Genomic DNA, 15036 nt, shown 5'->3' on the forward strand with positions numbered 1-15036 from the left:
GACCAATCAGCCATAACATTATGACCACCTCCTTGTTTCTACACTCACTGTCCATTTTATCAGCTCCACTTACCATGTAGAAGCACTTCGTAGCTGAGAATCATCCACCACCTAAATAATACCTGCTTTGTGGTGGTCCTGATCATTGAAGAACAGGGTGAAAGCAGGTTAAAAAGATACATAGAGAAATAGATGGACTACAGTCAGTAATTGTAGAACTACAAAGTGCTTCTGTATGGTAAGTGGAGCTGATAAAATGGACAGTGAGTGTAGAAACAAGGAGGTGGTTTTAATGTTATGGCTAATCAATGTATGTATTATGTGCATGCTGTGCATTATATTTAAGATCAGAGATTTACTTTGGAACTTATTAAGTGCCGTCAACTTAATTCCAACTCTTGGCGACCACATGGATGGTCTTTCTCCAGGAAAATCATGTCTGTTTTTTGTCTTTGGGCTGCTTAATTGCCTGTTCATTATTTCTCTTATTGTATCCATCTATCTTGTTGCTGGCTGCCCTGCTCCTCTTTTACCTTCAGCTCTTTCAAGCATAATATTGTATTTCATTGTATTTTTTTTGGTAATTTGTCAAAGAAAGAAGTTTGATTATCTGGGCTTTGAGTGACAGTAATTCTAATCAAATTATTGGTTTTAGGTAGGACATAAAACATCAGAAATAAGAGCTGTTGTGCCATCAACCTGTCTGCATTTCTAGTCTTTTACTTCTAATGTTTAAAACAAGTAGTAACAGCTTCATGAACCAAATCCACAAGACCCACATTTCCTTGAAAACAATGCACCAGTAAACAAACCGAAATTAAATAAATAGGAGAATGACCCACCACCCAAATAATACTTACTCTGTAGTGGTCCTGTGGGGGTCCTGACCATTGAAGAACAGCATGAAAGGGGGCTAACAAAGCATGCAAAGAAACAGATGGACTACAGTTAGTAATTGTAGAACTACAAAGTGCTCCTATATGATAAGTGAAGCCAATAAAATGGACAGAGTGTAGAAACAAGGAGGTGGTTTTAATGTTATGGCTGATAGGTGTATTTTTGTGAAAAAAAGGATTGTACTAACAAAGCATGCTATTCATTATTATTATACTTGCTTTTGGGAAACTGTACACCTTATGAAAAATCTCACAAGCAGTCCAGACTTTGGTGTTAATGTCTCAAAAACCTCACGTCAGCTTACTATGTAGGTACTGTTTTGGAGTGATTTTGTTTACAGCTGATACAAAAGCAAATTTGTAATACAGCACTTATTTTAACAAGCCCCAAAATCAATCCTGGGAATCGACTTGAGTATTCAAGCCAAGTGTAAAACCACTTTCAAATTTATAGCTGCTCTGGAATTGGCTGTCTTTTGTAGCTACCCTTTATACACACTCATTTCTTATACAATATCTTACCTGCTGTGTAACAGATGTTATGTTTCATAAGCAGTTGTTTGGTCTCTGTGCCAGTGGTGACCAAATATGAGAGAGGTTGCTGATGATCGTAGAACTCTAAGTGATATACAGCTTTGTTCTAAATATGGAAAAACCTCTTACATGGCAACTAGTTATTACCTGCTTTACCTACGGGTACTGTTTTCCACTTTTCTTTCTGTGACTTTGCAAGGGTAATTTTTTCATACATGAGGTTTTTTTCCTTTCATAAAAGTTGCTCGATTTTACTTTACCACCACCCATAAGACATACATTTTTTTCTGTCATGACAGGGGGATGATGGCAAATACATGTTTCTTCTTTTTAATGGAAGCTTATTTAGTACAGTGGTACCTTAAAATTCGACATCAATTGGTTCTGGGACTGGCGTTGAGTTTAAAATGCGTTGAGTTTCAAGGTATTTTGTCCCATAAGGATGTATGGGAAACCTGTTAATGCGTGCCATGGTACCATGGACTAATGTAATGTAATGTACCACTGGCTAATGTAAAATAATGGGGTTGTTTTTGACACTTATACACTGCAAATAACACAAATATTCACTATAGGAATTCTACAATTCTTACAATTTCTTAGAACCATGAGCTATAACACAAGTTTAAAAGTGAAACAGTGAGGAAAAATCCAGCTAAAGTCAAATTTATGTCAACGCTTTCATAGTGAATTTGATGAGGTTTTACCGCACTGCTCAAGCCAGGCGCTGAACAAAGCGACTACTCATTGCTAATTTGAAAATTAAAAAAAAACTGAAGACGTTGAGTTTAAGGGAAACATTGAGTTTAAGGATACAAAAATCTTTGACAAAGGGCATTGAGTTTCAAAGATTTTGAGTTTAGTGGACGTTGAGTTACAAGGTACCACTGTATTATTGAAAGCTTGGTGTGGGGCAGATACCAGAGAATGGCTAGGGTAGTTTTGATCGATATGACTGATGGACAGGAATGAGATCCATTCAGAGATCAGGGGCATTGAACTCTTGGTCACAGATTGCTTTGACATAATCAGTGATCAAACATATGATCTCCTGATGTTTGAGTTTATTTATTTATTTAATTTTGCCCCAAATTTAAAGTACAACACGCTACCACTGAATCAAACTAATTTTTGTATGTGATGATTTTTCACATCAGTTCACTTCTAGCAATAGACGATGTCACCAGGGCCCTTTACAGTGGTCAGCGTCTGAGCTCTAACGCCGCAAGACGCAGAGCAAAAAAGGAAAACCCTTCCTGAAATGCACTGTGTTTAAGTTCTTCTCATAATTCTTATATAACATTAATCTCATTGTTCAGTATATATTAGGACTGGTGTCTGATGTGTCCAGGTGCAATTACACAGAGCTGCAGAAGGTGTGATTGCTTCCAGATTTAAAATTAGGGGACAAACATGTTATCTTTTATATGTTTCATTCATTTATTTTAATAAACCTCTTTATCCTATTTGGGGTAGTGGTGGGTCTGGCACCACAGAAAAATTCTGGACACAAGATGGTAACACATCCTGGACAGAGCAGCAATTTAACATAGTATTAGTGTAAGCTGATATAAGCCAGTGTATCTGTATCCACAGTAATCCCATGTGGACATGAGAAGAAAAAAAATACAAACGTCTTACTGCCTGTGACAGGAAGGGACTATAACTAACCCAGGTATTCTGGACTCACGCTGTATCGGATATGCCGTTGTGCTGTTCTGTACCCATGTATTAATGTATTTTTAAAAGCATCCATGTGTCAATCTTGTCATGCTGATATCAGGAGGGCGTGATGGTCGAAGCTGTGTGGGTTTTGCACACCAACATGTGTTCTGAGGACCTAAGTTTGCTACTTTCCTCTTTACATTCACTGTCTTTGAGCAGTTTTGCATGTCTTCTCCATGTCTCCATGAGTTTCTACTGGGTTGTCAGTTTTTTTCCAACCTTCCAAAACATACAGTAAGTAAATCGGCAGCTAAAAATTGCTGTTAAGGTGTCTTGTCCTGGGATAGAGGATGGGTGAAGAGTGTATTTACCCTGCGATAGATTGGCATGGTTGACCTGGGTGCGTTCCTGCCTTATGTCCAGTTACTCTGGGTAAGATTTTGGTTAGTAAAAATTAATAAATAATAGATTTAGCAACAATGTGTGTTCGCAATGCTTTTTTGGTCATTATCTAAAGATGTAAAAATGGGTAGAGCAGCAGTTTTAAGGCTCCTGTCAGGGTCAGAGAGAGTTAAAATGTTGTGGCCACTGTGATGTAATAAAGGGCTTCATCTCCTCTATTGTGATACAAACTGTTTAATGGCTTTGGCATCACTTAGCAGGATTTGGCCATGAATAGATGTACGGATGTATTGTGTTTTTTTTTTTCCTTAGATGGATATACCCTTTAAAGATCAAAATAAATAAGGCTTAACTACATTGTTTCTTTTATATGATTTGGTTGATATTTTATCTACATTAGACAATGTTTTCCGTCACCGATCTCTCACGCTGAGACAATTGCTTTCCAGGTCATGACCTGTAACAGGTGAACTTCATAACTTGGAAAGTAAAGTTTGATACCCTCACAAAACTAATCATGCGCACACACACTCACCCCCACAGTATCTATCAAAGTGATATTTTACAATTCAAATGCTGAGATGCCAGGATGTATTTGTATAGACCATGCCATTTGGGCAGGTGAAGCCTGTCAAGGGTAATAGGAAGGAACTGATGGATTCTCAAGAGTGTGTATGTGTGTGTGTAAGGGTTACTGATAGATAGCGGTGTGTGTGTGTGTGTAAGCTCAGACGGCTGACGTGGAGGCATGCGTTGCTTGTGGCGTGTGGAACAGGGGTTACGTGACAGAGCGTGAGCACTCAACAGAAGCTTTGACATCTGTCAGCAGTGGATGAAGGGCGCTCAGACACAGCAGGCGTCTGCCACAGCAGCCTGTCGGCCTCCGCCCAGCCCCGGCCACGGCCTAATGGGACACGACAATTAGACAGAGAAGACAATAGACTGTGAGACATTTTACAGGCAGCAACGCTGCTTGCACTGCTCCCTAAGGCGTGCAGAAAAGATCTCAGCGTAGGCTGGTACTAGTACATTTACACAAAGAGTGCAACATTTAATAATTAATCACTTAATCCTGAGTGTGGTTTGGGTGTGTCCGGCATTCTGATGCTCTCACAATGTTTAGGTTGGTTTAGTTTCCTTTTACCTCCTGAACAGGTGCAGAAGCTTGATTCCTAGAGGAATTAATGTTTTTTGGGTGGCACCATCTTGCAAACTATTGCAGTGCAAAACTAATTAGGATGAGGTAACTCAGTGGTTACGGTAATGGACTAGTAATTAAAAGGTTGCCCGTTTAAGCCCCATCACAGCCAATTTGCCACTGTTGGGCCCAGAGCAAGGCCCTTAATCCTCAATTGCTCTAATTAAATTTAGACATACTGTAATTGTAAGTTGCTTTGGATAAAAGTGTCTGCTAAAGGCTGCAAATGTGTAACTATAAATATAAGGCGGTTATTGAAATTTAACATGTTGTTTTTCACAAAGATTAATTTTCATCTTCTTGGGGTCGTGTTAGGTTACATTGGGTGCTGAATTTGCAGTAACCACTCTAGACATGATGGTTCAGGGACTGTTGCTGGACCAGAAGGCCCAGCTCACAAATGATGTGCCAGTACATAAAGTTTAGTGGGGTTGAGGTCAGTGGGGTTGTAGGTCCCCCATTCCAAGCTAAAACCATGTTTTTTTTTAGGAACTTTTGCAAACTATTGCCACAATGCAAGAGTCATGTAGTTTATATCATCATTATATAGAGAGAGAGCACTTCTGTACACAAATGCCATAGTAATAGTCATCAAACACATGTATGTATGTACAGAGGAACCTAGATTTAATGGACTAAAAGGTCTAAAACAAAATTGTCTAAAACAGCAAGGTTTTTTTCAGGGGTGCGAAAATATACGAAAACACATGCAGTACTAGAGTCTACAAAAGTGCTAAACATGCACACATGATCGACAGTAAAATAAACAACATAAACAGATATGTAAATATATAATGTAAAGCATGTAAATAAATATGCATACTCCTTTAGTTTTTCCTTAAACCTACGTACATATGAATTACTGTCTGTTTCTTCACACCATATCCCTCACATACGCTAGCCACAGAAACACAGCTTTCCACTGTCTTAGTAGGTTAATAATAACTTAATAACTTTTTAGCAATACATAGATGCACCTTCTTCCGCTTACCACTTCCCTGGTGTTTCAAAGCCATAACTAAGCAATAGAATTTGCAAAAATTAAGCATAAAACACCAAGAAAAAGGCGAAAACAAAGCGAGCCTCCCGACAAAACAAAGGCTATCACTCATGTAAACAGAGAGACGTGCACCAGCTAGTGGACAATTACTGAACTACTAGTCTTGGTACGCTTCTCGTGGGAATTTTTCGACCATTGGACCGGACATTCGATTTTCCAAATTTTGTGTGTATAATGTGGATGGATGGATAGATGGATAGAAATATATAAAAAATCAAGTTCTACACACCTGCTAGCAATGTGTGTGACTAAAACACACAATCAATAATTGGCAGGTGTCTATACACCCTTGCCCATATAGAGAACAGATTTTAGATCAGTTTATTTAGTAAGCTTCCTCAAATTGCTTGCATTAATATTTTAGCACTGTGCAAATCACTTCAGTATTCTGTCCAATTAAATGATGAAAAGTCAGAGTTGCAAACACAACAAACCTTTAAAGTTGAGATGAGTGTCAGTCTGGAGTGCAAATTCTCAAAATAGCTAAAGGTCCTTTAATTTTCTTTCTCCCTATGTACATGTATTTATGTCATATGTTAAAAATAATAATAAATAAATGAATAAATGAATAGACAAATTTAATTAAAAAAATGTAATTAGCTTAAAAATGCAAAAACAAATGTAATATTGGCCATATTTTATTTATTTTATTATTATTATTATTATTATTATTATTTTATTTTTTATTTTTTTATTTATTTATTTACCTAGCTTGGCAAACATACAGATTGTCTAATGCTTATTCTCTTTTCATTCTTTTAGAATCCATATGACTTTCTTTAAGGCATTTATATTATTATTTTATTTTTTTATTTTTTTACCCCTTGAGCCAACCAGTAGGTGGATTGGCTGAACTAAATTGCTGTGCGAGTGAGTGATGAGTGGATAGATGAGTAAGCAATGCCTTATAGTAGGTAGGCTTTCTGTTCTGAATTTATTTCTGCTTTTCACCCAGTGTTTATGGGTTTCAATAAGAAAGTGTGTATAGTTTAAGACACAAGGTTCAGTCAGCAGCCCAGAAAGACTCGTTTTAGTGGTTGGTTTGTGGCTTGGTGATTAAGAATCCCGGTCACAAAACATGCATTTCTGCATTTAAATGGCCTTCAGTAGAAGCCAACTCTTCCCCTTGCAACCCTTGGCTCAGCGTCTATTTGTAGTACGTCGTGAAGTTTAATGCACTTTCAGGCATGAAATATCCAGCGGAGAGCACTTCTGTACACAAATGCCACAGTGATAGTCATCAAACAGATGATTAGCTCCTGCTAATCACACCTCACACTGGCTAAAGCTACAAAGCACCATGAAAACCATGGGTGTCACAATGACTATGTAGAAGCCTCTGGCTCTCAATCACACTACTACTGACTCCTTTTCATTTTTTTTTAACTGGACACAAAACAAGCACGTTCTGTCATGCAATCACAGTTGGTTCTTGCTGAAAGTGAGAATTTTTTATAAGTCCCCGAGAAAACTGTAAAACACAAATGAACTGGGGTCAGATTGAATATTTGGAGGCGTGAAAGTTAATGTGGCCGTGCTCACACATAATATAATAATCAGTTTAATATAATAATCAGTTTGGGAGAGGAAACTCGTTCTGTCATAACACCTCCCCCGAGAACATGAACTGTAAGGAGAATTATTAAGCACATGTTCTGTTCTAATTAAAGTTCTAACACAGTAAGTGCAACGTGGAAATTATATTCTGGTAAAAGCAAACATGCTTCATGGGGCCAAAGGAATTTGTGTTTTTTTCAGCCTTAACAGTTGCTAACAGTTGCAATATTAACATTTAAACCTCCTTGTTTCTACACTTGCTGTCCATTTTATCAGGTCCACTTACCATATAGAAGCACTTTGAAGTTTTACAATTACTGACTGTAGTCTATCTTTTTCCTCTACATATCTTTTTAGCCTGCTTTCACCCTGTTCTTCAATGGTCAGGACCCCCACAGGACCACCACATAGCAGGTATTATTTAGTTGTTGGATCATTCTCAGCACTGCAGTGACACTGACATGGTGGTGGTGTGTTAGTGTGTGTTGTGCTGGTATGAGTGGATCAGACACAGCAGCGCTGCTGGAGTTTTTAATTACCGTGTCCACTCACTGCCCACTCTATTAGACACTCCTACCTAGTCGGTCCACCTTGTAGATGCAAAGTCAGAGACGATTGCTCATGTATTGCTGCTGTTTGAGTTGATCATCTTCTAGACCTTCATCAGTGGTCACAGGATGCTGCCCATTGGGCGCTGTTGGCTGGATGTTTTTGGTTGGTGGACTATTCTCAGTCCAGCAGTGACAGTGAGGTGTTTAAAAAGCCCATCAGTGCTGCTGTGTCTGATCCACTCATACCAGCACAACACACACTAACACACACTAACACACCACCACCACGTCATTGTCACTACAGTGCTGAGAATTATCCACCACCTAAATAATACCTGCTCTGTGGTGGTCCTGTGGGGGTCCTGACCATTGAAGAACAGCATGAAAGGGGGATAACAAAGCATGCAGAGAAACAGATGGACTACAGCCAGTAATTGTAGAACTACAAAGTGCTTCTATCTGGTAAGTGGAGCTGATAAAATGGACAGTGAGTGTAGAAACAAGGAGGTGGTTTTAATGTTATGACTGATCAGTGTGTATGTAGAGAGCCAGAGCTCTGACCTCATCCCCACTGAATAGCTTTGGAATGAACTGGTACATCATTTGAGGCTTTCTTGACCAACATCAGTGTCCAGCCATACAAACGCTCCTTTGACTGAATGGGCACAAATTCCCACAGAGTATTTGTTTTTGAATTGGGATGTCCAATACGCTCATTGTCAGGTGTCCAAATACTTTTGGCTATACAGTGTATGTGGACACGTGACCATGAGCTTGATGGACATTCCATTTCAAAACCATGGGCATTAATGAGGAGTCGTTTCCATTGTGGTTTTAACAACCTCCACTGTTTTAATTTGGCTTTTCAAAAATATTTAAACTATGCTTTAATGGATCTTGGTTTGGGCACACGAGCACAGTCAAGCTGGGATAGGGAAGGACCTTCCCCAAACATAAGCATAAAATATAAATTATATATAATCAAATTTAGGCTCCTCTTAGCAGTGAAAACACCTGAAATCATTAATTGTGTATTGTAATTTATTATTTTTTTTTATTTTATTTTTTTAATGTTATACATTTATTTATTTATTTATTCTTTGGTTGCAAAGAGTGATGCTCCCACACCCTATTTAAAATACTATGTAAATCAGAGATCAGAGCTGTCTGCCCGTCCCTGTCAGGCCTATAATTTGTATGGGCTGCAAGTCAGTGCTTCTCCTCTCCTTTATACATTCTCTTCTCCGTCCGCTTCCCATCAGGACAACAAAACATGGCAGGCTCAAAGTAGTAATCTCTCTCTGACAAACGCAGATCTGGAATAAATAAAGCAACGTGCAGAGAGGTTTAGCTCTCTGATCTAGCTCTGTACGCCGGCCACCAGATAAACTGAGGAGCTGGATAGACAGTTTAAAGAAGAAAACCAGAAGAAAACAGAGATTGCCTTTTTGTATTTATCTGTCAAAAATCACTTTTAACCCAGGAGCTGAAACCTTTATCTCCACCTGCAGAAACAGTTTTTTTTCTTATGTTGACTCAGAGGGTATGTGGCCTGTGGCTTGTCAGCTCAATACACAGATAGATGTCAAAAATGGACAGATGGATTATTAAATACTTTTACTCACAGGAAAATTGGATTGATTGATGGATGGATGGATGAATTTATTGATGGATTATTGAATACTTTTTCTAATTGGATTGATGGGTGGATTATTGAATACTTTTTCTCACATGAAAGATGGATGGATGGATGGATGGATGGATGGATGGATTATTGAATACTTTTTCTCACATGAAAGATGGATGGATGGATGGATTATTGAATACTTTTTCTCACATGAAAGATGGATGGATGGATGGATGGATGGATTATTGAATACTTTTTCTCACATGAAGGATGGATGGATGGATGATTGAATACTTTTTTTCCCACATGAAAGATGGATGGGTGAATGGAGGGATGGATTATTGAATACTTTTTCTCACATGAAAATTGGATGGGTGGATGGGTGGATGGATTATTGAATACTTTTTCTCACATGAAAGATGGATGGATGGATGGATGGATTATTGAATACTTTTTCTCACATGAAAGATGGATGGATGGATAGCTGGATGGATGGATTGATAGATGGATAGCTGGATGGATATATGGATTATTGAATACATTTTCTCACATTAAAGATGGATGGATGGATGGATGGATTGATTATTGAATACTTTTTCTCACATGAAAGATGGATGGATGGATAGCTGGATGGATTATTGAATACTTTTTCTCACATGAAGGATGGATGGATGGATTATTGAATACTTTTTTTTCCACATGAAAGATGGATGGATGGATGGATGGATTATTGAATACTTTTTTTTCCACATGAAAGATGGATGGGTGGATGGATGGATTATTGAATACTTTTTTTTCCACATGAAAGATGGATGGGTGGATGGAGGGATGGATTATTGAATACTTTTTCTCACATGAAGGATAGATGGATGGTTTATTGAATACTTTTTTTTCCACATGAAAGATGGATGGGTGGATGGAGGGATGGATTATTGAATACTTTTTCTCACATGAAGGATAGATGGATGGATTATTGAATACTTTTTTTTCCACATGAAAGATGGATGGATGGATGGATGGATTATTGAATACTTTTTTTTCCACATGAAAGATGGATGGGTGGATGGATGGATTATTGAATACTTTTTTTTCCACATGAAAGATGGATGGGTGGATGGAGGGATGGATTATTGAATACTTTTTCTCACATGAAGGATAGATGGATGGTTTATTGAATACTTTTTTTTCCACATGAAAGATGGATGGGTGGATGGAGGGATGGATTATTGAATACTTTTTCTCACATGAAGGATAGATGGATGGATTATTGAATACTTTTTTTTCCACATGAAAGATGGATGGGTGGATGGAGGGATGGATTATTGAATACTTTTTCTCACATGAAGGATAGATGGATGGATTATTGAATACTTTTTTTTCCACATGAAAGATGGATGGGTGGATGGAGGGATGGATTATTGAATACTTTTTCGCACATGAAGGATGGAGGGATGGATTATTGAATACTTTTTCTCACATGAAAGATGGATGGATGGAGGGATGGATGGATGGATGGATGGATGGATGGATGGATTATTGAATACTTTTTCTCACATGAAAGATGGATGGATGGATTATTGAATACTTTTTCTCACATGAAGGATGGATGGATGGATTATTGAATACTTTTTTTTCCACATGAAAGATGGATGGGTGGATGGAGGGATGGATTATTGAATACTTTTTCTCACATGAAAATTGGATGGATGGATGGATGGATTATTGAATATTTTTTCTCACATGAAAACTGAATGGATAAATTGATGGATAGCTGGATGGATAGCTGGATGGATGGATGGATGGATAATTGAATACTTTTTTCTCACAGCAAAAAGCGATGATAAAACAGGCTCTTAACCCTCAATTGCTCTGACTGTACACTGTAACTGTAATGTAAGTCACTTTGGATAAAGGCGTCTGCTAAATGCCGTAAATGTAAATAAAAATAAAAATGGTGAACTTGCGTCCTGTGGTACAGCAGCACTCACAGGGGCAACAGGCTCACTCACATCAGTCTCAAAATTGGTTCCACTTTTACTTGACAGTTACCTCATCAGAGAGAACAAAGATAAATGAGCATTATGAAAATGTTTGTATTTACACACCAATTTTGGCTCAGCGATATTTTTATTAAATTGCTCTGCCATGACAGACCAGACATAAACACACGTTGAGACAGATTGCATGTTGAGTATAGTAGACGACATACAGCTGCATTATTGCCCCTTGCTGTAGCTCTTAGAATGCAGGACAGTGGAGTACACTGTAAAGGAAAAAAAAAAACCTTTAGGCCTGTTAGCTGGAGTTTGGTGGATAGTGGGTAACAGTAGGTCAACAGGCTTGCTGGTACTGATGTGCTGAGGTCTGACTCTGCCATAGTGGGATCTTCAGGATTTAAGTGGATGGAAGCAAAGACTTAGTGCTCTTGAGTGGGTGGATGGAGTAAGTGTGCTTCTCAGTTCTCAAGTGCTGGACAGGTTTTTAGTGTTCTACTTTATACAGAGCAAAGGAGAAAAAGAGGCAACTGGAAAGCACTGAGAGAGAGATGGAGGCTAGGAAGTGCTACAGAGGACTTATGATTTACCTGATCATTTATCTTACAGAGACATGGTCTCTAGTGTAGAGTAGAGTGAAAAGTGACTAAAATCTTGTGCTTATTTATTATTTTGGGCGGCACAGTGACTTGGTGGGTTGCACTGTTGCTTCACAGCAAGAAGGTCCTGGGTTTGATTCCTAGATGGAGCGGTTCGGGTTCTTTCTGTGTGGAGTTTGCATGTTCTCCCTGTGTCTGTGTGGGTTTCCTATGGGAGTTCTAGTTCCGGTTACTCTGCTTACAGAAGTTACATTAAGTGGCTCTGACTGTAAACAAATCAATTCCTTTTTTTTCACTATTTACTATTTAATCCTTTGTTCACACTAGTGACAAATAGCTAACAATATTCCTGGTTTGTTGGGCTGATTGGAGCCTCTACCACTGTCTATTTGAGGTCAGTACTGACCAGGCAATACCTGTGCCCAAAACCTATACACTCTACTGTATATTATCTACTTAATGATGTGTTACTTTTGTTTTACATTTATTTTGCTTAAAAATAAAACCCAGGCTATGACATGACAACAGTTTTTATATTTTATAAATGTATTTTTGCACCAAACACCTCCAAACAGAAGCTAAATTCAAACTGATTCCAGCTGTAAGTGGCTGATGCCAGATACTAGCATCATACAATGGTCTACTGGATGTACTGGTGCCATTTGTTGCTAAACTGAGTCATGCTGAATTTGCATAAACTAGTGAATGTCAATTCTGTACCTTGATCGGTTTCACTTATTAGGATGGTGCAAACTTGATTTGATTTATATCAACCCTTTGAAGACAGGGCTCAGAGTAACATTGGCATTTAAAGCAGCTGTGCCTTAAATCGCATCCTACTGTACTAAATTATGTTTAATTGGTGCATTTCATTTACATTTTCGGCATTTAGGAGTACACAGTATACAGTCTGAGCAATTAAGGGTTAAGGGCCTTGCTCAAAGGTCCAACAGCAACAACCTGGCAGTAGTTGGGCTTGAACCAGCAACCTTCTGATAACTAGTCCAGTACCTTAACCACTAGGCTATTTCAAATGGTATAGTTAGGAGTGGCATGGTGGCTAAGTGGGTAGCACTGTCGCCTCACAGCAAGAAGGTCCTGGGAAGGTCGATCCCTAGGTGGGGCGGTCTGGGTCTTTTCTGTGTGGAATTTGCATGTTCTCCCCGTGTCTGCGTGGGTTTCCTCCGTGTGCTCTGATTTCCTCCCACAGTCCAAAGACATGCAAATGAGGTGAATTGGAGATACAAAATTGTCCATGACTGTGTTTGACAATAACCTTGTGAACTTATTAATCTTGTGTGGTGAGTAACTACCGTGTCTGTCATAAATGTAACCAAAGTGTAACACATGACATTAAAATCCTAATAAACAAACAAACAATTGCAGGTGTGTCTCACAAGTAAGAACTTAAATGTTTTGTCAAACAAACTTTTGTTCTGGTGCCCAGAGCCCAAGGCATGTGACGAGAGACAGTCCAAAGGCAAGAAGTTTGCGAGACAAAGTTTGTTACAGATCATAATGTTTTGGGACACTGTTCTATATATAGATAATACAACTTTTTAGAAGGAGTTTTTGGAAAACCAACAACACAATATTGTTTAAACTGTGAAGCATGGTGGAGGTAGCCTCATTGTTTGGTGCTGCTTAGCTGAATCAGGGACTAAAAAAGCTTACAGTCATTGAGGAAACAAATAATTATTAAGTTGTATCAGATAACTTAACAGAAGAATCTGAGGGTAGCAGTAAGAAACCTTAAGCTTACAAGAAGCTCTGCATACTGATACCAGCTCAAAGCATTCAGTTTGATACAAAATAATGTATCTCCTTTATTTTCTTGTTAGCATTTTCTCTTAACATCAAGTTTGTTTGCTATAAATTCACCCACTGTTATAACCTTCATTATCCCAAAACTCCTGGCAATCTCTCACAGTGCAGCTTTGTTAACTTGCTTGAATTAGTAACACTCCCTGCCTGATTATTTTGTTTCCCATTCCAAGGTGATGTCCTTTTGGACTGAGAAAGACAGCATGTGGTCCCCCTGTGGGGGTTTATTTGTTAGCTTGCTAGAGCGAAGAATTACCAACATCTTTCTGTGGTGGCGTAAATGAGAAAGGCAGTGTGCGTGGTGCCTCAGAGCTGCCGCCTGTGCTTTGGCACACTCAGCACCTGCTCGTGGGAGCTCCAGCTAGCAAAACAGCAAAGAGAGCAGCCTAGAATAGTACAAGAACATTTTCTTTCCTGCATTATGAGCTAGAACACTCTTAATGCACTTTAATATATGTGTATATATACACTGATCAGTCATAACATTAAAACCACCTCCTTGTTTCTACACTCACTGTCCATTTTATCAGCTCCACTTACTATATATAAGCACTTTGAAGTTCTACAATTACTGACTGTAGTCCATCTATTTCTCTGCATGCTTTGTTATCCCCCTTTCATGCTGTTCTTCAATGGTCAGGACCCCCACAGGACCACCACAGAGCAGGTATTATTTGGGTGGTGGATCATTCTCAGCACTGCAGTGACACTGACATGGTGGTGGTGTGTTAGTGTGTGTTGTGCTGGTATGAGTGGATCAGACACAGCAGCGCTGCTGGAGTTTTTAAACAGCTCACTGTTACTGCTGGACTGAGAATAGTCCACCAACCAAAAACATCCAGCCAACAGCTCCCCGTGAGCAGCGTCCTGTAACCACTGATGAAGGTCTAGAAGATGACCAACTCAAACAGCAGCAATAGATGAGCGATCGTCTCTGACTTTACATCTACAAGGTGGACCGACTAGGTAGGAGTGTCTAATAGAGTGGGCAGTGAGTGGACACGGTATTTAAAAACTCCAGCAGTGCTGCTGTGTCTGATCCACTCATACTAGCACAACACACACTAACACACACCACCACCATGTCAGTGTCACTGCAGTGCTGAGAATGATCCACTAAATAATACCT

General features: G+C 38.9%; 1 protein-coding gene across 4 annotated transcripts in view; it reads left to right on the forward strand.

Annotated features, from left to right (window-relative positions):
• agbl4 (AGBL carboxypeptidase 4) overlaps positions 1-15036 on the forward strand; it is a 587706-nt gene that overhangs the window by 247160 nt on the left and 325510 nt on the right. The gene's annotated exons all lie outside the window — the stretch shown is intronic.

The sequence above is a fragment of the Trichomycterus rosablanca genome, chromosome 7 (assembly GCF_030014385.1).
Source record: "Trichomycterus rosablanca isolate fTriRos1 chromosome 7, fTriRos1.hap1, whole genome shotgun sequence".
NCBI lineage: Eukaryota > Metazoa > Chordata > Actinopteri > Siluriformes > Trichomycteridae > Trichomycterus > Trichomycterus rosablanca.